Consider the following 26819-nt stretch of genomic DNA (forward strand, 5'->3'; position numbering starts at 1 on the left):
CTCTCAATTTGAAGTGCAGAGAAGTATAAAATCAGCTTTTATTACTAAAAGCCATTGTCTTTCCATTTTGATGAAGTGATAATATTTTGACTTCTTCCTTGCTTCTGCCTCATAGTGTTCCATTTGCGAGGTACATGTAGCATCTCACAGATAATACTTCACAGCAAAGAAAGGAGAAAAACTTTCTCCAACTAAGAAAAATCTTTCAAAAGAACCCTATCCAAGTGCCAGTAACAAGATTATTTTAATACAGTCTTTTTAGTTACATAACAGACATGAAAATGCAAGTTATAACACTGTCTTATTTTAATAAAGACCTGGGGAGCTGCAGAAAAGAGTGCTAGACAAAAAATACTTCAGATAAGAGATTAGGCACTCAAATCCCCAAAATATTTCACTGTAAGAGTGTTTGCTCCTATTAAGATAAAGACCACAACACATGTTATTTATACCACACATACACTTGTAAGACATTAACAGACATGTCTGAAAAATGTATAAAAGAATCCCCAGTTCCAGCTTGTAGAATCCAGGCTGCTGTCAGGTTCTGCCATCTTCATACCACTCCTTTTGCATCTTTAGGAACTGTACACGGAGCAGCAGTTAGCTGCTGTTAACTGCCCTGAAGAAAGTCAAAGCTGCAATCACCACACTCTCTCGTCTTTGATGATATTTATCATCAGCTGCTGCCTGTACCCCACTGTACAAAGAGGGAAAATCCACCTCACCGGGGCTGGAACTTGCAGGACACCTCAATACCCTTATGTCTGTGCAGTTCTATTTTATATTTACAGCAAGTACTATGCAGCTTCTTGTACACACACCAAAGCTAAGGGAAAACTTCATCCCACAGAAGTATTTTGCACAACATTAATGAGATTATTGTGATGGGGTTGTTTGTCTGTGGTTTTTAATAAAACCACTTTAAAAGTGGCAGTTCACTGATTCAGTTCCCTCTTCCCCCTTAATATTGTTACACTAGGACACAGCAAGAATTCAGGCAGTAAAATGTTTTAGGTACCTTGAGTTTTTCCACAGCTCTCCTCCTCTCTAGTAATACAGTTGACCTGTAAAACAGAAAAAAGACATGACTGACTCCTGGTAGGCTTCTCAACATTACTGGAATATACTGTATACTGAAAGCATCAATATGACATCTAGCTTCTTGAACCCCTTTTCAGAATTTTTCATTGAATTACATTTTATTTTGTTGTCATATAATGCATTTTTCATATAACAAAATCTCAAAGGGAAGTCTCATTTAAGAGTGCCTAGCTGGAAATCTCAGGTTACAACTCAGAAAATCCAGACGATCTGCTGCATTTTTAAAGTAGAGTATAACAGCCACAATCCACAACTCCTCCTGTAGCCCCTGAGGAAGCTGAACTCCAGAGCAGCTGCTGAGCTGGGACAGGAGCACAGCACAGGAACACAACACCTCCCTTTGAACACTGACAGCAGCCAGTGCCCAGAGTTCTATGGAAACAACCGCCCTGCTCTGACCCTTTCCCACCACTGAGCAGGAATGGGTTTTCCTCCTGCATTCATCTTCTAACATGAAAGTAAAATGAGTAAATAAAATAGCAATTGTCTACTGCTATCATCATTTGTCTTCACAGGCTTTGACCACAAGTTATCTTCAGTCTAACATGACAAATTATTTCCATCACCTTCCTTTTTCCCTCAGCCACTCCACCAAGAAAAAACAGTTATTTCCTGGGGGACAGGGGCCAGACTCCTTCCTTTCATACATGCATACAAAACATATACTACAATTTCTAAGATCTATAGATCTATTAGACATTTTGTGCATTATGAAATTAGACATTTTATGCATTGTGAAAACACTGAGCTCAGCCTACCATGAGGCAAGGCTGGTACTTCTCACCAACTTGTTACCCCATTTGAATTCATCAGGCTGTAACAGACTCTTTCAACCATTCTCAGCTTTTCCTTTTTATTCTTTCATTACTTCACTGTAGTATCCTCAAGCATTACTGCTTAGGTTTTCTCAGCATATCACACTACAAATACTTCACCAGCTTCAACACTTCAGCAGCCTGGTTATCCCATTTCCCATCAGCACTAAAAGCTGGATTATTCAACATGCTCTAAGAATTTCAGGAGTAAAGAACTGACTTCCAAAAAAACCAATGTGCACAAAAATAATTCAAGTAGAATTATACAAAATTACTGGAAGACACCATCATTACAAGATACTCAAAAGCAAAAAACAAAATTCCAAGAGAAGTAAAAATAAGATGTTATTGCATCTTGTTTTTGCTCAAATTGCCTTATTTTCCCTGAATTATTTATTTATATAAAGTCAATGACTTGCTCAGCAGGTTTGCAAATATTTAGGAATGAACAATGCACTTATACAGAGTATTATAGGTGTAATACAGGTAAACAGCCACAAGACTAACAGGAATACAGATTTAGGGGACTAAATTCCCCTAAATTCTCTACCTAGGTGCTCTTTGTGGGGTTTAGGCATATTTACTCATTTTGCTCTCCTGCCAACTGCTCCCTGGCGGAGCACACAAACAATGGCAGTGACTGGGGAAAGAAGAACAAATTCATTGGCACCAAAATGCCATGCTAGAGCGTGAGTACTCCACAGCATCAGGAATTTAAACACTCTAACGTGACTGTTTATTCTTGGCATGAGTACAGTTTATTTTTCATCTACTTCACACTGTTAGAGATAAGGGAATACTATTTTTACGCAAGCTCCTGATATGTTATTTTAAGCATAGCCCTCACAGGCAAGAAGAGACTCTCTTCCAGGCTAGCAGCTACTGTTTCCAGAGGGCACTGCTCTCAGATAGGAAAATTTCATGGTCTCTCCAATTTTCCAGCTTCAGGTCTAGTAGCACAGGTGTGCAGAACACAGAGGTGCCCATATCTGAGATGTCTGACACCACTTCAGTTTCCCTAGAGTGGCACAGCACTGCTCCCTCCCAGCAGGGCCAGGACAGCAATTGGCTTGCTCAGCTCTGTCCCCACCCCTGGGCACTGCAGAGGCTGGAGATCCTACGGCTCTCAGTAGAAGGAGGTACTGTGGGAGAAAGCCAGAAACTGTGACATTGCAAACATAATATGCTATTGAGCAATTTTTTTCCCTGTCCTTTGTCACAAGCTCTTTGTTACAATCTCTTCTACTTCACATCCCTTCTCCCTATTACCACTCAATGCACTTTCATAGCTATTCATCCCTCCCTTCAAAATTCTCATGATTAAAACAACAAAAATATGTGACAATTATCAAACTACTCTGACATTTAGTGCTATGACTTAATTCCCTCTGCTTAATCCACCAGGGTCTTTCATCCCATTCTACCTACCCCTGGAGTATGAGCAAGAAATTTTGACACAGGCACTCATCAAGAAATGTCTTCATTGCACTTTGCATTGTTTAGGTCCCATTCTCAGCTCTTGTTCATCAGTTAAATGCCTCCATACCCAAAATAAAATTATATAATCAATAACAAAGGATGCAGATCATATCAAGAATGGGAAAAAGAAAATCTGGGAAAGAGTAACAGTCAGACATTAAAGAACAAACTCAGAGTCAGTTCTCAGATCAGGGAAAACAACAACAATATACATTCTTGGATGAATAAATTAGGAAGAGAGGTGGATTTTAACTCAAGAGATGACAGCAATTAGACAGATATTGAACAAGAACAGCTTCGAAAAAATTTTCAATACATCTGAATAACCGCATATGTCAGAAATCAGACACACTACACAAATCCTAACAGGATATTGAAAATGCAAGTACAAATTAAGTGCTAAATGTGGGCTTCAGCCTGTAGGACAAAAGAATTTGTGTGTCAGAAATACCATTTATCTTGAGAATTAAAGTACAAAAGCCACTTGGTTACTTGAGAGCTACCTCTGCCTCTCTTAGAGAAGTAATGTTTTAGAGCTGCATTCAGAAACTATGAGTAATCACAGTGATGGATAGTCCAGAAACTGTTGGGATATCCCAAAGAAACATGCCCTGGAATGAAATTATAATCTTCCTCAGCTACTCATATTATAATGGCTGATCAGTGTGCGTTAGGAAAATACACTTCTGGTTTGAATCCAAACCTTGACTATAAAAGCAAAGCTCTAGTAAATATTTAAGAGAATTTTGAGTTCCAAACTGAAGAGCTGGCAACTAAGTTCTTTTTTTTTTTTTTTTAACAAACAAAACCATCAAAAGATTGTGCAACTCTAAGAGTCCTTAAGGAAACAATTGGGTATTTTTCATAACATGGTATTTCCTTATACTGCTGACCACAGGAATGCAAACAGTTCCACCAAACAGAGATTTCTTCATTGGAAACAACTGACAATCTAACCATGCTTCCATCTTTTCCATTCTCAGCACTCAGCATACAAAACAGACGATATAATAGAATACAGAACTGTCATACCAGAAGACATCTTTACTATAAATCAACACCTGAGAAGCTTAACAAAAACATATTTCCTAGGGGTTACAGAGAGAATTTCTGTCTAATTATTTAGCACCTTTGATTAACAAAACTGCGATCTACTTATTTATTGAATTTTCCCTAAATACTGTTAGCATCCCTGTCAACCTGAAACAGACCCCTATCCCCAACCATAACTCAGCATATCAGTAACAAGACACATTCCCTGACATTAAGGCAGGTGAGGCACAAAAACATGGGCTGGTACTCAGCTGAGTTCGTGAAAGGAAAAGCAATGATACCCTTTGTACCTTAGAAGACATCCCATGTAAATCTTATGGATAGATTTCCTCACCACCTTCTTCATTTAGCATTATTTGAGCAATGTCAACTGATACCATGAATCCTTCCAAAGGAAGCTGGAAATGTTTGTGTATCTGTACAGCAATGGTTCTCAGAACTGACATTCTACCAGAAACTGCACAAGGAGACCAAGTAGCAGAGACACCTCAAGGGAAAGTCAAGACAGGACTTACAAAGGGACTTAATTTTCCTGACAGATAATTAACAAGTCACTATCATGGAGAAAGCAATTTACACTCTGTGCTGAACTTCATGCTGTGAAGAGAGAAATATAGGATAAATGAACATAGGCAACTGAAAAAACAGTATTGTCAGAATTCAGGAAGGCACTCGGAATGGGAAAGGTGCTACATCAGCACCCTGACCAATATATGTCATTGCAAATTTGCAACTCAATTAAGGCAAGATTTTAATCAGAGCTACAACTGCACTTAATTCGTTCAATTCAAGCTGAAGGAGAGCAAGAGGAACAAGTCATGAAAGGAGAACAAAACTGGAACGCGTTACAAAGAGACCAAATTGTTTTCAAAAGGAAAAACCAAAACAAACAAAGCCAATGAAAGACAAAGCTTTATGGAGTTAGTTTGCCAAACAAGTAAAGAATTTTGGATGGTAGAAAAGACAGACAAATGTCTTAACTTCAGATAGAGACTTAAAAAGACTTTGCTAGTGTGGAAGTGTTTACAATCCATGGCAGAGAGATTATTACTCTTGTAGTCAAGGAAACCACTCTTACAGGATTTCAAATTTTGGAATTCCCCGTTGAAGAGGGAACATAGGAAAATACTCCATGCTTTTCTAAAAGAAGAATGAATATGGCTCTAGTGTCCCAAACAGAGCCACAAGACTTTGACAACAAACAGGTTCCAATGGCTCCTCAGAGGAATAGGTCACCATCATTAATGAAACATGTCAATACTGCACTTTCATAGTCTGAGATCATCAATGAGAAAACAGCCATTACATCCCATAATATTTTCACATACAAAACCATTTACCAGGCGTTAGTAAACCAGTAGCTAAACTTTTCAAGCTGGGCTTTGTTTAAATTACTGTATCTCTTGATCTTTTATTTCAAAGGGATGCCCACTGAATTCTCAAAAGCTGACCTTTCGTCACAGCACACTGCTGGTCTTCAAGAATTCAACTTTTCTGAAGTTACAAACATGTGAAACCTCCCCTCCTGTTTAGTTGATTCTGAAGCTCTAAACAAAAATTATACAAAGAAACAGCTTGGTTTAATTATAATAGTACAGCAAAACTTATTTTTTCAGTTTTTATCTTAACTAGATAACAAAACCCTTTAGCTGATACATGAAAGTGTGCTGAGATTTAGAACAGAACTCAAAAACTATCTTTTATTTTTATTGCTGTCAACATCCTAAGGAAAAAATATGCACAAAAAACTTTTCAATTTAATCTCCCTGGTGTTGCTAGAGCACTACCATAACTCTGCAGACTGTAAAGCAAGGCAGTAGTAACAGCACACCACGATCACCGTAATTAGAACATAGTAATACCAAGTGATGCAAGAAATTGTTTGCTGGTTTTCATTAAAATGCACGGATCATTTTTAATTTTTCCTACAGTCACTGCACCAAGATATATATTCAGAATGGCAAGAAACTACTAGGCAAAATTTATGTAACATCCATACTCAAGTTGAATTAGCACTACAATCACTAGAAGCTTTGGTGCTGATAAGGAAGCAGAGACTGATATTAGAAAAATATTACAAATCAAAGCTATTGAAGAGCAACAGAAAACCTTTAATTATGATTTCTGACTGAAATAAATACATATGAAAACAAAGGTGTTAATTCACACTTACCTTATGGGTTATTGTTTATAGTAATACTGGCTATTTCATTTTACCTTTGTCTCCTGATAAACCTCACTTACAAAGGCCCTGTGCTCAACAGTTTGGTGTTGTAAAGAATGGAGTTGCTGTCTGGTATCTATCCTAATGACTGTTTCTTAGCAAGAATAAAACTAGTTTCAGGTGGGGTATTTTAAGTACTCAATTACTAAATTTTCACATAAATACAGTCTAAGCAACAGGAAATGACACTGTCAGAAACCATCTGAATGCCCTTATCTGACTGCTGGGTACGGTTTTGCAACAGACCTTCTAACTGGCCTTAGGGAAGTAGTTTATACTGCATTATATACTTCTGCTCCCCTTGCTCCCTTCAAATGAGGTGAGGTCCCTGCTGAGACTGGCACGAGGGAAGGTGTGTGTTAATATACTGTAATATACTGCATCTCTTCCGGTAATGGGTTTGTCAAACCAGACAAAACACAAATGCTAACTGCAGCTCCAAAAAGCCTGTCAAGAGGAGGCAGACAGTGCTCCTTTAGCCTTCCTTATGAAAAATGAAAAAACATAGGTTAAAGCTACACCAAATCCATTTAAGCAAAATAATTTTCAAGCTATGTCCAAGGTTTGGGCAATTATGAAGAAAAAGACACCTAGCATTTTTCAGCTGCTATTTAATGCCCCTGGACCTGTTTTTTCCCTGTTTGTTCTTTTTTTTTTTTTTTTTTTTTTTTTTTGTCTCACTTCACATATATTCTTGTATTCAGACTTCTCAGATTTTAAATCTCTCCTGAAAGAAAAAATATCTTACATTCCTTTTTAAAAACAAAAGGAAACGTGAAGGCCCAGAATGACTCCTTTCTCACCTTTTGTTAACACAGGTTTCCTGCTTTCTTCTCCCTGAGACAAAATCTCACATTTTCTGCCAATCTCTCAGTGTCAACTTCAACCCATTGGCTTTTACTGCAGTCTCATTACTGTCCTCTGACCCCACCTACTAATGTATAATTTAGCATTTTCAAAGCTACTCTTGGTTTCTCACCAGAAACCATCTGCTCCAATCACTCCTTCCTTGTGGTTTGCAGGATCCCACTGCTAGCAATAAACACTCCTGACAAAACACAAAGACTACTAATGGTTGTAAGAAATCCTCCACCCATTGCAAGTCCATTCTGTCATGCTACTTCTGCATTCTGTTTTCAGCACCACCAGCTCATTCAGCCTCTTCCACTGCCATGTGAACTCCTGGCATGAGAACTGCCCAGACACATCGTGCTGGCCAACCACCTCAAATGCACAATTGGAAGCAACGTCTTGGTGCTGTACACAGACCACCCACCTCCTACTCTGCCCAAGAGACCCTACACAGCCTCAATGCTTCAAGAAATGAATGAGCACTTCATGGAGCAAGACTTCTGCTCCCTGGAGTTCCATTTCCCACACAAGGAAACAAGACCAACTTTTCAACTCGCTCAGGTATTTGCAATTGCACTAGATTAACATGTAAAAAATACACTTAAATATTCACAGTTATTACACTGGTATAACAGTAGTGGTCTGCCTAAGGATACAAAGCAAGGCAAGATTCATATGGACTCTTTACATATGTTTTCTCCTATAAAGTAAAAGCAAGACCTAGCAATTACTCTGTTTAATTTCTCAGCAATTCTTTTTGCAAGCTGCCTTTGTCACATCTGTCCTAAAAATGTCAACTCAGGACGTTTTTACTAAGAAGGAATTCTTGCTAAATTAATGCTTCAGTCACCTGAGCAGACACTGATTCCTTTCTATTCTCACTTTTTCCTTTAATGCTATTTTGGTTTTATTTTGCAAGCCATCAAATCCACAGCACCTCTTAACCTCCACTCACATACATTTTTGTCTTTCAGTTCTGAAGCTGAAGTGTTATGTCATTCTACTGCAGCATTACTTCTCAGTATCCCCAGCAAGGTTACTGGCATTCTGCAGCTGTTTCTGAGACTGATAAAACTCCCCTCATACTGTGCCTGGAAACAGGAAGAGAACAGTGGAAATGAAAGTGAAGACCTGCAGCTGAAGTTTGAGGGGGCTGGAGAGGATTTCCCCCGCACTCCCAATGGTGATTATTAGTGGGGCAATTAGCCCAGTTGCATCAAGGTAGGACAAAACTACCACAAGGAATCTTTGCCTGACAACAGATGATCAGAAGATGTTTCACAACATAAACTTCAAATGTATGATATTATTTTCTTCCAGTATTAACTTATGGACAAAGCCGTAGCTGTATCCATGACATCAAATTATTGCTGCAAAGCTAATAATGTTCATAAAGATCTTGAAGCACTTTTCCTCCTCTCTGAAATACCAAGCCCCTTATTTATTAGAACAAGCTGTATTTGGAAGTTGAGGTTATGATTTGTTTACAAACTGACCAACTCTACTGGTGAAAGAAAAATAAGTTTTCATCAGTATTTGTCCTACTTTATAATGACATTATGAACCAGAAACATTGCCTCTTTATATTCTTTTATTTAATTATGTTCATGAAACAGTCAATTCAGCCCCCAAACCTGAGAAAGGATCAAAATCAACTATAGTTTTATTATTTTAAACTCTGTATCTCAATTGTTCACTTTTGACTTCTGCAAAGCTTAATTCAGCCAACCTCCACCCTAACCCCTGGGAGCATCTTGTACTTTCCAGCCATCTGGACTGTATTTACATTACTAAGAAGAAAGTCAAACTTGCTCATGAACGAAAAAAATCTCCTTACTATCTTTCTGTCTTGTCTCCATAGTTATCTTTTAAGTTCTTACTTTTTCAAAAAAAATTACTGTTCTCTCTGGGGACCCCACTCAATCTCCCTCATGAGCTCTACTGATGTCATACAACTTCTTTGGTTATAATTTCCTAGTGCTGCCTTTAAAAAAAAAATTTAAAATAGAAATTACTATTTTTCCCCTCAGTTTTCACCCTATCTTCACAAAAACCCTTACAAACAGCATGAAAGTTCATGAATGATGGATTAGGATAGAAGTAATTGTACCAAAGTGTTTATTTAGACAGTAAAAGTGACAGCTTTGCAAATAAAATGAACTATTGCCAAACTAAGATCAGAGACAAATTTTAAAAGGAACATAGACAAACATTTACTTTTGAACTTGTATCCATTTTAATGGCATTCCTCCCCCTGGCAATGACTGCTGCATCTTGGCTCCTCCAGGACAGAGGAGCACGCGATTTTTTCTAAACTGCGTTTTCATCAAACTATCTGTGCTGCGACCCCTCCCCAACACTGCTGATCCAGTGTGCTAAGGAAACTTGCTGAAAAAGCACAAACTGCAGAACACAAGAAACTACTTCAAACTGGTTTTACTTTCAACCACATGTCCTTAAACCCCACCTATTTTTTATTTTATCTGCGCTGCAGTAGAAGGCTGCCTTTTAGTATTTTATAACCCTATTTTTCAGGCCACACTATCTCTTTCGATCAAAGATAGTCTATAACTATAGCTTATCATTAAAAGCTATTTTGCAGATTTACTCTGCTCCACTTGACATGCACCAGAAATTTGCATCAATTTTAAATGAAAGCCAGATTGGTGTCTTAGTTACATGGAAAATTAATGAAAGCAATGAGCAATGCTTGACATTCAGCTTTTTAACTAGGAATTGAAAAGCCCCAATGCTTCGTGATGCCTGACCCAAACATCTGACTAATTTCAAATATTAATTCAGTTTAATAAGCTAATGTAATGCCTGTATAAGGGGAAAATGCCAATGTAACATTAATTAGAAAACACTTAATAGGAAGAAAAATACCTTTCTAGAGGGGTGTTTGCTTTAAGAGAACTACCTACCGTTGTTTATTTTCAAGCTGAACCTCTGAATTTAATTCAACAAAGTGACCCTTCAGAGGCATAATGACTTTTAATGATCATATCAAGTATCTTCTTGTCTCTTCAGCAGCTCTTCTGGAATACCAAGAACTAGAAGTTCAATTACAGATGTGTGGTACTCTGCATACCACAGAGAGGTAACAACGAATTAAAAATGTAATGAATATGCCCACGTGAAAAAATAACTACTGAAATAACTCACCCAAACACTACCACATTCTGTTTGCTTTCTTTTAAGGATGCCAGTTTCTAGAATGATTCAACATTGCCCCTTCCCAATTTTTTCCTCCTTATCTCCAAAACTCAAAAGACTAGCAGAGCGAATAAACGCAGTTTGTCATTAAAAGTAGCTGAAGTGTTGTGAAGATGCAACATCTCTGCTTTAGGGAAGCACAGCTAAATTACTTATCAGAAACAAAACCCCAGGAGATCTGTTATCAGTTGAGCAATACCTGTACTAAAAAGAACTTCCCTCCCTCCATTTCAAGCTGTTCAAATTTCCCCTAAATTTTGCAATATTTTTTCCTTTTGAAGACATGGACAATAAACATTCAGGCAACCCTCAACTTCCTTTTATTGAGACACAAGCTGAACGTTTTATGCAAACTACTAAAAACAAGTTTTACTTTCAGCAGTGATAACTCCTCACAACTTTAATCAAAGGAATAGCAATCACAGCCTAATGGATCCTGTTCTCTAGAGCATCCAAGTTGAAAAATTATCAGTAGGAGAATATTCACTGCAAAGAAGAGAAGAATCTGCCAAGAAGTGAGGACTAATATATTTGCACTTAGCCTGCCTCAATTTGGTTTTACCTGTTTCTAACAGAGAGAACAAGAAGTGACTTGATGCTCAGTCTGCAGCTATGGTATGAAATTAGTTTCTAAGGAAACAGGGCAGAATCCAAGGGACAAAATTTCTGTGTTTGTGCTGCTTCTGTAGCAAACACAGCATCAGCTGAAGAAGGCACATGAAGCAAAACTCCAAACCGATTAAGGGATTGGCTCTTTGGCATCCTGAATTAGCAATTTAACTGGCAGCCTCACTGGTGAGGAACTCATCTGTTTGAAGGAGAGCACAGAGGTGTAAGCAGGATGCACACCAGCTCACAGCCACTGCCAGCCTACTCCTCTCAACTGCAGTGCAGGAAGAGACACTAAAAATAATACAGCTGGCACTTAATATAGTCTGCTCCTTCAGGCATGCAGAGGCTCTGCTGTGACTTTTAGAAAATCTGACTGCCTGCATCTCATGGTTCCTCTTTCAGAGGAAAAACAAATCTTTAACTAGTATGGCAGAAAACTTTTCTGTCCAAGAACTCAAAGTGGGTCAGATAAAAGGTGCTGATTTTCAAGAGAAGTTTCTACACCATGAATGCCAAGCAGGTTTCCCCACTGTGGTGAGCACTGGACTTTGGAGAGCATCCCTCCAGCCTGGTGGCATGGGGCTGTTCTGGATGCTCTCCCCGGCTGGTGCTGCACCCTACGTGCAGGGTTTGCACTCAGGATGCAGACAGGCAAGAAGGGCAGCTACACCAGGGAACTCCAGCTGATGAGATCCTCCAGGCCAAAATAATCAGAATTCCTTGGAGAATTTAAAACTTCTGAGGTACGTGGTGCACTCTGAAATGAAACATTCCTCCTATCAACCAGCCACATAACTCACTGCTTAGCAACAGAGGTTGCACACGTGTACCTGTCTGCAAGAGGAAAAACAACTCTTGTTATCCATCATTCTCAAAACACAGCAACACAATTTCTCTCTGAGTATACACAGGGTTTGTTGTTTGCTTTTTTAAATTACTTTAAATTCACATTTCAATATAAATCCAGATCCCCTCTACATTCAGTGAAAACTAGATCGTGAATTGAAAATAAAATGTTTCTAAAGCAGTTTCAATACAGGTGTTTGAGTAAGGCTAATTTCAACTTGAAAGGGAACTCTCTTGGTTTGCTGCAGTCGGTTTGGGCAGTGAATTCTTTTTGTACAGCATTCCTTTTCAGAAGGAAAACATCGATGCACCTCAAAACCTCAGTGTTAAGTGGGAGTAAAACTGTTTGCCTGACAGCCAGAGGTGACAGCCCAGCCCTGAAATCCCAAATACATTACCACAGGCTGGGGTATTATTTCCACTATGCTATTCCACTGCAGAACACACATCAATACTCATCTCTGTCCATAAATCAATGGCACCTATTTTAGGCACAAAAGCTTCAAAATAAATCCTTCTGACCAACCTCTCAAATTAATTATGCAAATGTATCAAAGTGCACAGATAATTTTTACTTCAAATTTTTAAAATCTGCACAGATACTCTGAAAGGAAAAGAAACAAAATGCCTAATTACACACACTGAATAATCCAGATAATGGCCTGTCACATGCATCATTCTGAATGCAAATCAGAACAATGGTTTTAGCTGTAAACACAACGTGGAAACATCAAGTAACTTTGGTCTTTGGCAAGAACACGCTTTCTGAAGATTACCTTCTGTATTCAGTGGGATTCATATATATATATATATATATATATATATATATATATATATATATAAAACATATAATGAAACATTTTTCCCTGCTGAATCTCAAAGCCTTTCCTTACAAAACATACTCTGTCAGTTATTCAAAGACAGATGAATTGTATTTCTCCAAACAGAAGGAGACTGCCTCTTACTGCTCTGCTAGAAACACTAAAAGAAAAAAAAAAACAAAACTTGTTCAATGCTTTACTTTCACTCAAGCAAAGTGTGATTGGTTTTGTATCCAAAATATCCACAAAGTGTGGCTGTACTCAGAAGCTCCTGTGCTGAGGAGCACAACCAGCTTAAGAGAGTGGAAGAAAGCCATACCCAGAGCAAGGAACTAACCTCCTAATGCCTACTGTGGAAATGAGTCCTAGCACACACTCCAGGCATGTTTAGGAGGTAGGATTTTCTTCATTTCAGCCTACTTCTTCCTAACACAGCAAGAAAACCATGCAGAAATCAAGTGACCTACCAAAGGAAGGGCTAAAACTGAATAGACGAGAATGCCCAGGTTAGACATGCCAGGGAGGCAGTGGAAACCACTGCTGTCCTCTTTGCCTGGTACTATAAAATTCCTTGTACCACTGCCCATGCTATTAAGACAAATTTCAGCAAGTGTAAAACCTTATTTCATGACAATGTTATTAAGGGGAGGTTAGGCTTTTAATGAGACAGTTTCACAGCTTAAGAAATTGAGGCTGGAAATTCAAATTAGGAATTTCAGTGGCAACTATGGCTAACAGTGACTGAAAGGTCTAAGTGCAACAGGAAAGTCTGTCTGCTGTATGGTGCAGCAGTCTTCACTTCCCACCCAAGCTTTGCTTTCTAACACCTTTTGCCACTTACAGATAAAACACAAGATTCTAAATTTCATGCTGCAGTTTTATTAGTTTTAAGGTATGAAGAAAATCTATGAAAGTAACAATACAGGAAAATAAATGCATGACTTTTTAAAGTCACCTCTCAGTAGCTGCATTGCTAACAAGATCCTCACCTTAGGCTAAAGGCATTTATTGCACACACCTGGATCCCTTCAACAAAAGTTACTTTAAAGAAAGGAAGGGAGTTTGTGCTGATCAAACAGAACACTCCATTAAATGGTGATGCAAGATTGCATGAGATACACATTGAAGGCCAGCAGAATTAATCCACGTCCAGGTGTAAAATAAAACAGTACTACAGAATTGTAAGATTTCCTGAGTATGTGCACCTCAGCCAACTTACACAAGCCCTTACCTATCTCTGCAACTCACTTTTTTACACTGCTGAAACTGCTAAACTCAAGGAAAAAAACCAGCCACTTTCATGTGCTACTTCTACAAGGCAGTCACACTGAGAACTTGCACATCAAATTCAGTTAGGAAAGTGAACAAAACTAGAAGAGACACCTTCAGTTTGAATTTGTTGAATGTTTTAATGATTCAAGTCTAATTGTGAGGTTTTCGCTAAGCTTTTCTTTTTGCTCTTTTAGCATAATCTGCCTATCCAGATTAGGTTTCAAAATGTAAACAGGGACTTGTTACCTACTTAAACAGAAATCCTTTCCAGTGTAACTTTTATTAAGACACTACTTAAAACACTGTCTGTACTCTCCCCTCTCTGTCTTCCTGACATGAACTCACCCCTCATTTGCTGTTCCATTCAACAAACTCTTGTTACTTGGTCCATTTCTGTTGGCAAAATGCACAAGTTTGTGTGTTTGTAGGAAAACAACTATAACTACTTGACAAATACCTTAGGAATTGCAAGTTGCAATTATCAAAACATCTCATGAGCTTTCCCCTAAGTTTGCATCACCTATAGGCTTGCTAGCAAACAGCAGTCATGCATGCAAGTTTCCTGTTTTAATATTCCTCCTCCTCCTTTTTTAAGTAAGATTATTCTCATCCTTAGAAACAGGAAGTCATTAAATTAAAAATGTTTATACTAAATGAAAACATACATATTGCCTTGACTTCTACTCAGTGACTATTGGGTGGTCTCAATCTGAACGCACTTTCTGACCAGCAAGTGCCTCCCTTGGAGAAATTATCAAAGCATGGCCCCAGAGACCAAGGATTGGAAAGGTATAAACTATCAGCTACTATAATTACAGTTCAGGATATAACGTTTTTTTTAGAAGACTTTAATATACCCCAACAAAACTCCCAAACATCTGTTTTCAGTAAGTATTTAAATAAATGTTTTTCCCGAGCTATATCAGAAATTGGCTGGTGCTGTGTGCTTCTTGGGATGAGGTCAGCAGTGTGTGTTAGTGCAGAGCCTTTGCTGCAGTAATCACCATGTTTATTTGTGACAGAGTGTGGTTGAAGGGGGAAATCCACAGCCCGCTGGCATGCTCCACGGTGACCCTGAGAACCCCGTCTGCAACCGCCTGTGATCAGTGCCTCCAACATCCCAGCGTCTGGTCATACTCTTCTTATTCATAAACTCCTCATGTTTCCTCTTGAAATTGATAAACATAAAAAAAAAAAATCTTCATTTTACTACTGTGATAACAATACATTGATTGGCCCACAAAGACTTCCCATGCACAGAACATCTGACTACAACACTCCCCACACTAAGAAAAATCTGTCACTTGCTATTTTAGTTTATTGTCAAACTTACTACCGTTTGCTTTTTAGGGATATAAAGTACATCTCAGGAAAAGCCAAACTTCAGTCCATCAGCACACATTTTCAACTGCTTTTTCAACACCACCTGTCCTTATTACAGGAAAATGGACTTCCTCCCAACCTCAATATTTTAAATATTAAATAATTGGAAGAAGTGAAGAATGCTTCTCAGAAGGGAGCTGCACAGCAGTTCCTGAGTGATCATGAGCACTTCTGGGAAACTTGAATGCTCTTCCAGCACGCCCACTTGCTTCCTGTGAACAACCAGTGTGCAGAATTATTTGGGGAGGTCTTCCAAAGTGCTGAGAACATGATTTCTGTGCATTTTGATGCTCTATGAATCACCAAGAACAGAACATGAAGCCAAGAAACATTAAAACATGCACATGCATATTCAACAAAATAAGAGCTGCTAAGACTAATAATACCAAAATATATCCTGAAAATAGCAGGAAAAGGCCAACAGGAAGCTACACATTATGCCACTTCCACCTGAGACTCTTTACTTTTGTTTGGACCCACAGATCAATATGAATGTCAGGAATTAATAAAGCTAAGCAGCAGAGATCAGCTCTCCAGAGACCAGCCACATCTGCTCAGCAATGCCAAGCTGCCAGCTGGACAGAGTCCCAAAAGCCTTTAAAGGGTCATCATGCACAGCAAAAGCTTGTACTTGAGTAAAAACCTTTTAGCTTAGCAACTAAAAAGGTAATAGATATTCTGTTAATTACATTAAGTAATTAAGTCATGTTTAGCTCTGTTAATTAGGGTGCCTAATTTTAAAAGGTCTAATAGCCACAATATTTAAATTTCTGGTTTGTTTGGGTAATGCAAGAAAAGATCTATTCTAAACCACTGTCATTTTTTTTGACTGACTCAAAAAAAGAAGTTATGCTGTCAACAGAAAAGTTAATCAGTGCAATGAAGAGTCAAATTATTACTTGTCGAGTACTGCATATTCTAAGCAGCTTTAGTGTATGAATAATCAGTTAAGAAATGCAAAATGAAAGACACCCTGGACCTCAGTCGAGATCATCAAACGCACAAAGATACTTTATCTGGGTACAAATTGTCAAAATGCTCTTTCCTTGTGCACATTCGATAGGAGCCTGTAGGGAAGAAATAAACCCTGCAGCAGATGACATTTGCCTCCCTCCCCAGTACGTCCCTCACTGACACACCAAGTCTGGCAGGGTAGAAAAGCTCCCATTGAGCTTTTGATACATGAAGCTATTTCTGAAATAATTGCTGGCCTACGTGGAAAGTGCTCCTTTCAAATATCCCAGATTCAGGAGTACAGTACCATCCATGCTCAGTTAAACACGACTTCATCTACAGCTTCTTCTACAGCCGCAGGTGGCTCAACTTTCATGTGACAAAGACACAGCTGACACCCTTCAACACCTTGGCAGGCATGTGCTGAGGAGATCTGCTGTTTGGGGTTACAACAGCTGAAACCCCACTGTGTAGCTCCCCCTGCTCCCAGGGCATCACAGCCCAACACTCTTTTCCATATCACACCTCTGATGTTTGCAAGGTATTTCCAAGTCTTATCTTTTGTCTTGTTTCCAAGCAGAACCCAAGAGATGAGTCCAGGCTGGACCACTACAAGCCCCACAGACAGCTTGTTTTGTAAGCAAAGAAGCCACTTCTAAGAGCACAGTTAAGATCAGCCTGCTGAAATTAGTCTGAACAATTCATGTTCAGCACAGCAACTGCAGAGCTGGCCATTTTAATAAAAGCAGATCACTACTCTCAAATTTTACTCAGAGCAGTGGCCACTACCAGAGGGCTACTCCCAGTCCTAAAAGCCATTGTGTCTGTGAAGGTTTGTCACTGCACAGTAATGCTCTTTCTGACCCCATGCAATGCATCAGGAGCACTTCCAGCATCACAGTCCCACTACAGAATGTGGGACACTCCCCATGAAGGCACCTGGAATTATTAGCCCCCATTCAATTAGCGAATTCAGCTACTAATTTTATATGCCTTTAAGCAGGGCTTATAAACCACACAACACAGTGCCCCACACCAGCCATCTGGAAATACAGATGTCATCTGCTCACCTTGGTAATCTGCTGCAAGGTTTTTCAGATGAAGATGTATTTCATCTTGTGGTGCTATATAAATAAACAAAGTATTATAAACAATCATTTTATCTGACTGGGGTTATGTCATATGGTTTGCTTTCTCTATGAAAGAAAACACGTACATAAAGTGCAACCAGATGTTGTTGGCAGAGAATCCATTTAATATGGACTCATTTCCAAAAACATGATTACAGATGTGGCCTACATCCTGAACCCAGTATTTAAGGAAAAATTCTATGTGAATTTCACCCATTTTCTATATTTTCTCTAAGTCTCCTAACTCACAAAGAAAATGTTTCCTAGAACTGAAAAAGTTGCATGCCCTCCCCTTTCACAAATCCACAAAAAAAAAAAAAAAAAAATTCAAGCACTCTTATAAAAAAAACCTGAGCATGCTACTGAGGAAACCCTGCTTTGTAGCAGCTCACTGCTATACCAGCTGTGAGAAGGCAAAGATGCAGGTTACAACTAAGTCTAGACTGAGCTTCCTTGCTACAAACAATACTTAGCTAGCACTGCGCCTGACTTGGAATTTGATTTTCAAAGTGTAAAAGTAGATACTACAACTCTGCTTGCAGAACTGCGGAAACTGTAGACACTCTAAGCAATTATTTGTAGTGTTTTAAGTAAAGAAATTAAAAGTCAACTGAAACATAACAAAGTTTTTTATTAATAATATCATCCTTAAAATCTCTTAAAAATCTAGAGAGCTCTCAGTAAGGCAATTGATTTAATTGGTGTACTAAAGGATTGCTTAGGATATAAAGGGTTGTTTAATTCTGATAAAACCCTGAGCAACCAAAAAAAGAACAGAAACAACAGAAAAGTTTTAAATTCAAAATCAGTAAAGTCTGAATAAGAACTCCATTGTTTCATGCTTGTTGATCTATAAAATCCTATCTAGAGCCTCAAGAAAATTAGAATAAAGCTTAAACTCTTTTCAAAACAGAAAAGAAACAGTACAGAAAGACTGACTGCATCATTCCACATTTGAACCCAAGAGATTTTCACCATATTTGATATCCAAGTATTGAATTAATTAAGAATAGTCCTCTTAACAAACACACTCCTGAATTAGATCAGACAAGTTCATATACATATGAATAGAGGATCCAATGCTTAAGAAAAATTGTCTCTCTATATAATCATTACTCTCACTCTACATCCATGATCATATGAAGTCAAACTAGTAAACCCCCCAAATGTTCAGTGGTTACTGAGACTATTCCCTTAGCAATGTATTTATTGAAGGAACGAAAATACTTGAAAAGCTGGGTTAGTTAACTACCAGTGACATCACTGAGAACCAACAGTTGAAAAGAAAGCAACCCCTTTCCCCAAATTATCTTTTGATCAGACCTTTAAAAAATAAAACTAAGTAATTCTTCCAGAGGACTGCACCACTTAGGAGCACCTACATTTATTGGTAAAGCTCATATATTTGATTAATCTAGATTATCTTTTCCAAGCAAGGTATTAAAAAGATCATATGAAATGATGAAAAAGTTAAAAAATAAAAATCAAAACAGAGGAAAGTCCTACTTTCACCTAAGAAATTCTGTGTCAGAAGATGTGAATGGAGCTGAAATGTTAAAATCCTCTCACGACCAGCCAATTTCTAATCAACAAGTACATTGCTACTTGCTTCTGGAGGCAGGAAGATGGGACAACTGGAATTTTACACAACTATTTAAAATGTCCCAAGCGACCTTTAACAAGAGTTTTAAACATCTGTTTTGAGAATCATTTTCAACAGGATTAAATATATATGCATGGCTGTATAAACACTGTCTTTAGTGGGGGAATTGATTTAAAGTGTGGTTACACCTTGTTCAGAGAGGAAGCTCTGGCGAGGCTGGATAAACAAAGCTCTGAGCCCAGAGGAGAGCAAAGCACCTGTTCCTGCTCCACGAGGAAAAGATTCTTCAGTGAGAGAGGCTGCTGAAGTGTCCAAGCTCTGAAGCTCAGCTGTGCTCTCACCCAAGTGTCTCCAGCTCCTTTGGCTGGTGGGTGTGATGCAGGTGAGAGGCTGTGCCCACATGCAGTCTATCTGCACCATATTTAAAAATTACCTCCCAACTTCAACTGCTACAGCCTCACTTAAAAAGAGAGCCCTGATGTGTAGGTGCACTTACCTATTATTTATAACAGAAGCCTTGCTAGCAAAGCATTTTCTTTAAACATAAAAGAAACCCCAGTTTGAGAAGCCTACCTATGGATGGAGGTAGGAGAAACAAATGAGGATGTATGTGTATTTGTTTATTTTCTTCAGAGGGAAGACAAATAAATGGAATTGCTTGAGAACCCAAAACCTTACAGATGGTTTCTGGACACATTAATGAATCAATGGCAAAACCTTCATTCATCTACTAGCTGCCAACTACTTAACATGAAGGGTTTAACTGTTGCCAAGATGGGTGAACATGAACAGCTGTCACATCAGTATGGGATAAAATATCTTAAAAGGAGAAAAATAACATACTGCAGCACTTACACAGCTTGTGTTAAGAAGTTTGAAAAAAAAAAACTCACAGCCCAAGTCTTCTCAGAGATTAAGCCAAAATACAGACAGAATATTTAAATATAACAGCAATCTGAATAATGAGCTGAGAATTAACAGAGAGTTGTTATCTGCATAGAGCTGAGAAGACCCACAGATCCAGGCCCCTTGTACCAAGAATCTGTATGCAGGCATAATAACCTAAGTGTGCTATTCACTGCTCTGCTGGGCCACCTTAATTAGCCAGACTTGAGTTTGCCTTGTTTTGAGGCTTCCAGCATCCTTAGAGTGCTCTCCAAATAGCAATTCAAAGCAGGAATGTGATTAAGGGGAAAGCCTCGGCTGGCCACAAACAGTGCCGTGAATACCTCCTGCCTTTCTGCTCCCTTAAGGGCTGAGCCAAAGAAAGAGCTGTGCCTCAGCAGCTGTGGGTCCAAGTCCAGTGCAAACTCCTCCCCATAAGATGCTATCAAGGAAGGCACTGCATCTCACTGTGGTGACAGTTCTTTCTGCTCTTACAACCACCACCCCTCAACGCTGATCTATCAAGTACACCAAAGAGAGCACTCTCGTTAGAAAGCTGCACAATTGCACACTTTTGATCATTTGTACTAGTTCAGTTTACCACAAAGAACAAACAACTACAAGATCAGATCCTCTTACAGTAAATAACGTTACTCAGACCTCTCAGGAAACTTAATTTCACACAACTGCAAGGTAAATAAATAATTTGAAGATATCTGCTGCAACCTTTTATGTTCTTCACACCGAGTTACACAACCTTGCAACCCTCAAAACCCAAAGGTTTTTGTAGATCCTGTTCCTTTACAAAGCATCCATACTCGTGTCACCTCTGGTCACAAGTAGACATTTCAATAAATTTCTGGATAGACAAATCCCACTTTTCAAATGCTTCAATAACTTAGGCACTTCAGGGCAAACTTTTTTTTCTTTCTTATGTAATGCCCACTGCTGGAATCCAGAGAAATATTTTCAAAATTTTATCCTTGGGGCGACATGTAGTTTTACTCCTTCTGTCAGCTTGCTTTCTTTCATCAAGCAGAATCCTCCTTTACCACATATTGCATAAAAAGACTAAAAACACTGTGTCAAATAAATGTGACCATAATGCACAGGGCTGATGCACTGCAAATACTAATCTCAAATCACATTTTTTTGCTCCATGACAAATCTAATTTTCATCCTCCGAAGTGCTACATGTTAGGCCACTGTAAGGGCTTTCATTTTTACCATTTTTACTTCTAAGCCACTAAAGGTAGAAAAGATGCAGGAACAGAACTTAGTTATGCCATTGAACCCTAATAAGAGAAAGAGCATTAGGAAAGCTTCTCCTAGATTTCTGTGAATAAAGAATTGGATAAGGTATATGGAAGAGCACATGCAGAAAAAGATGGGAAGAGGAAAGAGTTTTGTGTACTGGGTATGATTCAACTACTGCATCCAATGCGCAAAGATACAGAGCTTTTTGAGAATGAGGGTGGGGGAAAATACCCCAAAGCATTCTAAAATAATTAAAAGGACATTTAAACAACAGCTACAATTTTGACTTCAGCTTTACTGTAGTCTCTCTTAATTTGTAAATGTCAAAACTAATATTATGGTTTTTTCTCCTCCTCTCTCCTTGAGGAGATACTGAGAAGTATCTGCAGAAAACTGCAGCAGTGCACACTCTCTACCCCGAAAGACCAATGTTCTGGCATAGCAGAGGCAGTGAAAAACAGATTCAGCATCATTCCCCTTCTGGCAGTGCTCAGCATGAGAAAGGGAGAAAGCTACCAGCATACCCTGCGCTCTTGCTTCACACTGTATTTCTGGCTGACAGTCATTTATTTATAGAATCTCACAGCAATTTTGCTTGTAACCTGAAGTTCATTGTGATTATTTTATCCCTATTTTAGCACATTACAGTTAATAACATTTTATAAGTGTGGTAAAACACAAAATATACCAATAACAGCTAAGGGAGTTGCAGCAAGTGAGAGGCTACAGAAATGAAGGTCAGGCACTTGCTCTGCCAGAGAACAGCACTGCTTTTCACTAAGCATGAGCTCAATGCTTGGAATCAGCATTTCAGAAACCCCAGGCACAGGCAGGTCTGTTACACTGGCTTTAGTGATAGTCCTTTCAGTGTCTCCTGTTGGATTTACTGCTCTAATGGCATTTGAATCAAGGCAACTTCCTGAGTAAGCCAGAATCCAAAATAAATGCACAAAGATAGGATATAGTGATTAAAAGTATTGCCCAAATCATCTGCTATTGGTCTCTCAGTTCCTTCAGGCACTCAAACTGCCTCAATTTTAAACTCTGCTTAAAGTAAAATGAATGCCAATAAAAAAGTTTGATGGAAAATCCAACATCAGCCAAATCTGGCATTGTTTGTTTCAGTTATATGGAATCATTGTGTCCGGTCCTTGAATCCTCTTTATTATATGCTCATTTCCCCTGACTGAAGAAACCTCTCTAACAAGAAAACCCTCAGGAGCCATAATTTAACAAAGACAGCATCCAAACTTGATACGACTGTATGAATGAAGCCAGTAATCTGGGTATGGTTAGAGTTGAAAAAAAAAAAAAATTCCAATGGACAAAATGAAAAACTACATTTGATAATAAATCTTCTTTTTATGAGTAGGCTTAATAGTCTTCCTCTTGGTACGAGAATGCAATAGTGTCTTCCTTGCCAAGAAACAAAAAAAGGACAGAAAACCCACACATGACAAGAACTGTAAAACACAGAATAAACATCAGATACACAAAGTATTTTCAAAAAGTTCTTATTAACCAGACTATTTAAGAACATCAATGCTTTAAATGAGTCCTCAGAAAGGCAGCAGAAGTCAGAGACACCAGGGCTGAGGCAAAATGAGACAATTGCACAGGAATTACTACAAATCCCTCCACACACTATACTATTACAAGAAAGCAACAGGCTACATGTGCAAGCATGGCAGTCACACACAGACCTTGGGCTGGAAGATACCCACACCACCTTTTTACTACCAAACAGCTGAAAACACAAAACTAACTGAGCTTAAATGAGGGTGGTGTTTGCACCCAAACCCCGGCACTGCTGTTTTGACAACGTGAACAAGAGCAAAACTGCTGCTACTTCTGTGCATTCAAAAGGTGCCCACTACAACAAGCTCCCTCTTAAGCCATTTGGCTACTCACTTTTAAAATCTGGGGGCTCTGTTTTGGTTTATCTAACACTGAAGTGCTACCAACAGAAACCAAGTTCACACTGGAGCAATACTGCAACAGGCAAAGTAATTTTCAGAAGCTCTATCTGTTGAAGTCAGTATCAGGTCGTCCAACACGCTGACACAGCTAGAGCTGTTATTTTTAAACACAGCCATAGTCTATTTAACTAAAGCATCTTAACTCTGACTGAGCCAGTATTACTTTGATAAGACTCCTTAAGTCTCTACACTGAAGCCTGCATATCATATGAAACAGAGAAAATGCAAACCTTGGAAGACAATCCTTCTCTGCAGCTAGAAGAAGAGAAAAAAGGAGAAGAGAGGTGCAGGAGAAAGCTGGGAGGACCTGGCACTGCAGACAATAAAGTGCTATCTGCAGGACAGCTATTCACACTGAGAGCTTCTATCACTCACCACCTGCACAGAGATGCACTGGAACAATTTCAGTCAACTCCAACAGCAAAGAGCTTTCTGCTGTTAGGAACTCAGCATTACACTTCTAAAACAATTCTTCTGCCAAGTTTGTTTAAAGCAATGCTAGGTTTTCTTACACATTGTTTAACTGATGAGAACCTGGATGGAAGGAGAAGAGAGGCAATGCCATTGTCAAAAGCACATAAGAGGCTGCAAGCTAGCATTAGTATTTTGGGTGGCTCGCTGAGATATGCTAAGCAACTTATTTGTATACATTTTCTTCAATGGAATTCTGAATTCTTTATATATAAAGTTATCTTTTAAACATATGCAGAAGTTCATTACTAGAACCAAGAGCAGCCCCACCCTTCCCTCTCACCAAAGAAAGAATTTGTTCTATACATATAGATACTGTGGCCTACTTGATGTAATAAAGTTCTCCTATGGCAGTATTTAGCCTCCACTTCTTACATATAACTTATGAAATAAAGAAAAAGTAAGAGAAGCAATGGTATATACTACTCAGTAGTGCAAACCTTTGAATTTTACTATAGAAAATTCAGTTGTGCATCTTGTGCTATGCATGGATACTGCAGGCTCTGGAGGCAAGGGAAGACTGCTGTGGAAAGCAACACCAAGTGCCCAAGACCAGCACACCACACAGGATTGTCACCCACTGGCAGCCACACAGAGCTGGGACATGGGAGCCACACAGCCAAGCATGCTGAGATTATTTTAATTAAAATAGTTTTGAAATTATGTCACTTTGCCAAAATATTGCGTTTATCCCAGAATCTGCCTTTAAACATGACTGCTCCCCCTCAGATTCTGAGAGCGCTGAGAGAGTAAGGGGGAACCTCACAATCTGGGGGCTGCTGCATTGTATCTCAAAGCCTAGAGCAATGGTTTGATCACTCTTGCTCTCCTACCAGTCAGTCCCCTTGCAGAAAATTCGGCTCACTGACACCTTCCACATCCAGTTTTCATTGCCTCCCAGTGCTGCAGGCAGTGCAGAGCATCACCACACCAGGATTAAGGGGCTGGAGTCTACCTGCAGCCTGGCACTGACAGTGCCCCATCTTCCTACCCCCGTTTTCCCTCTTTCTCTCCATTGTGTTTGACACCTTGTACACAGCCTAGTGTTCACTCAATCCTCTCTTGAGTTAATTCAACTTCTTAAAGAGAGTTAATGCAGTCAAAGGGGGAGAGGAGCTTTTCTGCTGCAATTTACAGCAAATTGCACAAGTTCAGCAGGGCTTACAGAAGAGAGGATGAGGCAGGACCAGGAGGGAAGAGCAGGATATCCCCTTTAGCTTGGTTGTAATGTACAACCCACATATTTCAATCAGATGGAAATCTGTCCTAGAGAGGAGCAACTGCACTTAAGAGGTGATTATATTTATTGGAACGGGGTGACATGCAGACTTCTTATTCGACAGGGCTCTTAAATAGGATTACAGGGCTTTAATTTGGTTCTTTAAATTGGTTTTGGAGAGAGAGAGAGAGAAACACAAAAAAAGTTTAGAGAGAGGGTGGAATAACCTTGGAGGCAGTAGACTACATTATGCCATATCAACCATAATAGCTTCCCTAGCACAAATATATGCTTGTGCACATTCTCCAAGTTAACTAATAAACAAGAGACCCATTAAAAAGATAATTACTTACACTATGCATTTGCACACTGCAACCAGTAATTTTGTAGCTTTAGTTCCATCTTTCAAGTATCACTTACGTTGACAAGGAACAGTGGCAGCAGTGTATATCACAAAAGGAGTAAACAAATGACCTTTATCTGATTTTATTAAAGTAATAAAGGACAGACTTTTTTTTTTTTTTTTTTACTTACTTCAAAGAGAGTTTTATAGCTAGCTACCAGCAGGGTGTGGACTGAAGTTAAAAACTTTGAAATGGGTCCCTGTGAAATCTGAAACCAAAATACAGCAGAGGTCACCTCTCTGTGAAGAACCCCTTGTCTGTATGTATACTATAAGCAAAGCTCTGTTAGCTCAGCCTCAGTAATAATGTAATTCAACTTAGCCCCTGGGAATAGCAACAACATCAGGTTTCTACTACAAAGATAAATTTACTGCACACAATATCTGTTACTATATATTTGCAGCATGTTTGATAGTAGCCAGACACTCGTATTACATGGTATACCTCAAGCTATTTTCTCTTGTTAAAGGCTAGCCTAGGCTATAAATAAACTTTTATTCTTACTCTCACCATTAGCCAATTCTTTTTAATCAACATTGCACATGCATTAGTTTTAGGCAATATACTAACTAATATTAATATGAGAGGAAGTGATGTATGTGGGAGTTTTTTGTTTTAATTTTTAAATATTTTTCCTATAAAGGGGAGAATTTCAACCCTTTTCAACAAGGAAACTGATCATTTTTCCAGTGGAGAGACAGGATCTCCTAAGACAAGTATTGGGGCAATAAGACCAATATACATGATCTGTCTTGTGAGTTCCTGTGAAACAGTTCACAGACCCAACCTCAGTGACAAGTGCCACACAGCACTCGAGGTCCTTGGAAAGCGTTGCCCATGCACACATTGCTCTGCTGATACACATGGCCTAGGCTGCCTGTTCCTCCAGCTCTAGGAAAGGACCAGGCAGATGAAGCTGCTGGCACTGGAAGCACTGGACGAGCCTGGGCTCCTGGGGCCCTGCCTGCGGAGCAGAGCGCTCCTGCCTCCTCTCTCCTGTTCTGTGTGTTTGCCAAATCTCTCCTCAGACAGAAATCTCCACATCTAAGCAAAGATTCCACATAGGAATGGGGAATTCCCCAAAGGACTGGATGGAAATGTTGACCAGCCATGCTGGATGACACCTCTCTGGTACAGAAGAAATAACCACACTTAACAGCCTCCATCGGCCACTTTGGGTCCATCGCCTGAGAGACAGCGCCTTGATTCAGGCAATTGGAGACTTTCAGGCTTAAGATAC

The 26819-nt window shown here is 39.1% G+C and overlaps 1 protein-coding gene across 3 annotated transcripts in view; it reads right to left on the reverse strand.

Moving 5' to 3' along the window:
- The window catches only part of ADD3 (adducin 3), a 91852-nt gene that overhangs the window by 57459 nt on the left and 7574 nt on the right, over nt 1-26819 (reverse strand). For 2 of the 3 annotated variants that reach the window (XM_053983481.1, XM_053983484.1), the window contains exon 2: nt 1022-1067. The gene's annotated coding sequence lies outside the window, so the exon portion shown is untranslated. Of the gene's footprint in view, nt 1-1021; nt 1400-26819 lie in introns of those variants that run through there. The other variant, XM_053983482.1, reaches the window with a different exon arrangement.

This window comes from Vidua macroura, chromosome 8 (assembly GCF_024509145.1).
Source record: "Vidua macroura isolate BioBank_ID:100142 chromosome 8, ASM2450914v1, whole genome shotgun sequence".
NCBI lineage: Eukaryota > Metazoa > Chordata > Aves > Passeriformes > Viduidae > Vidua > Vidua macroura.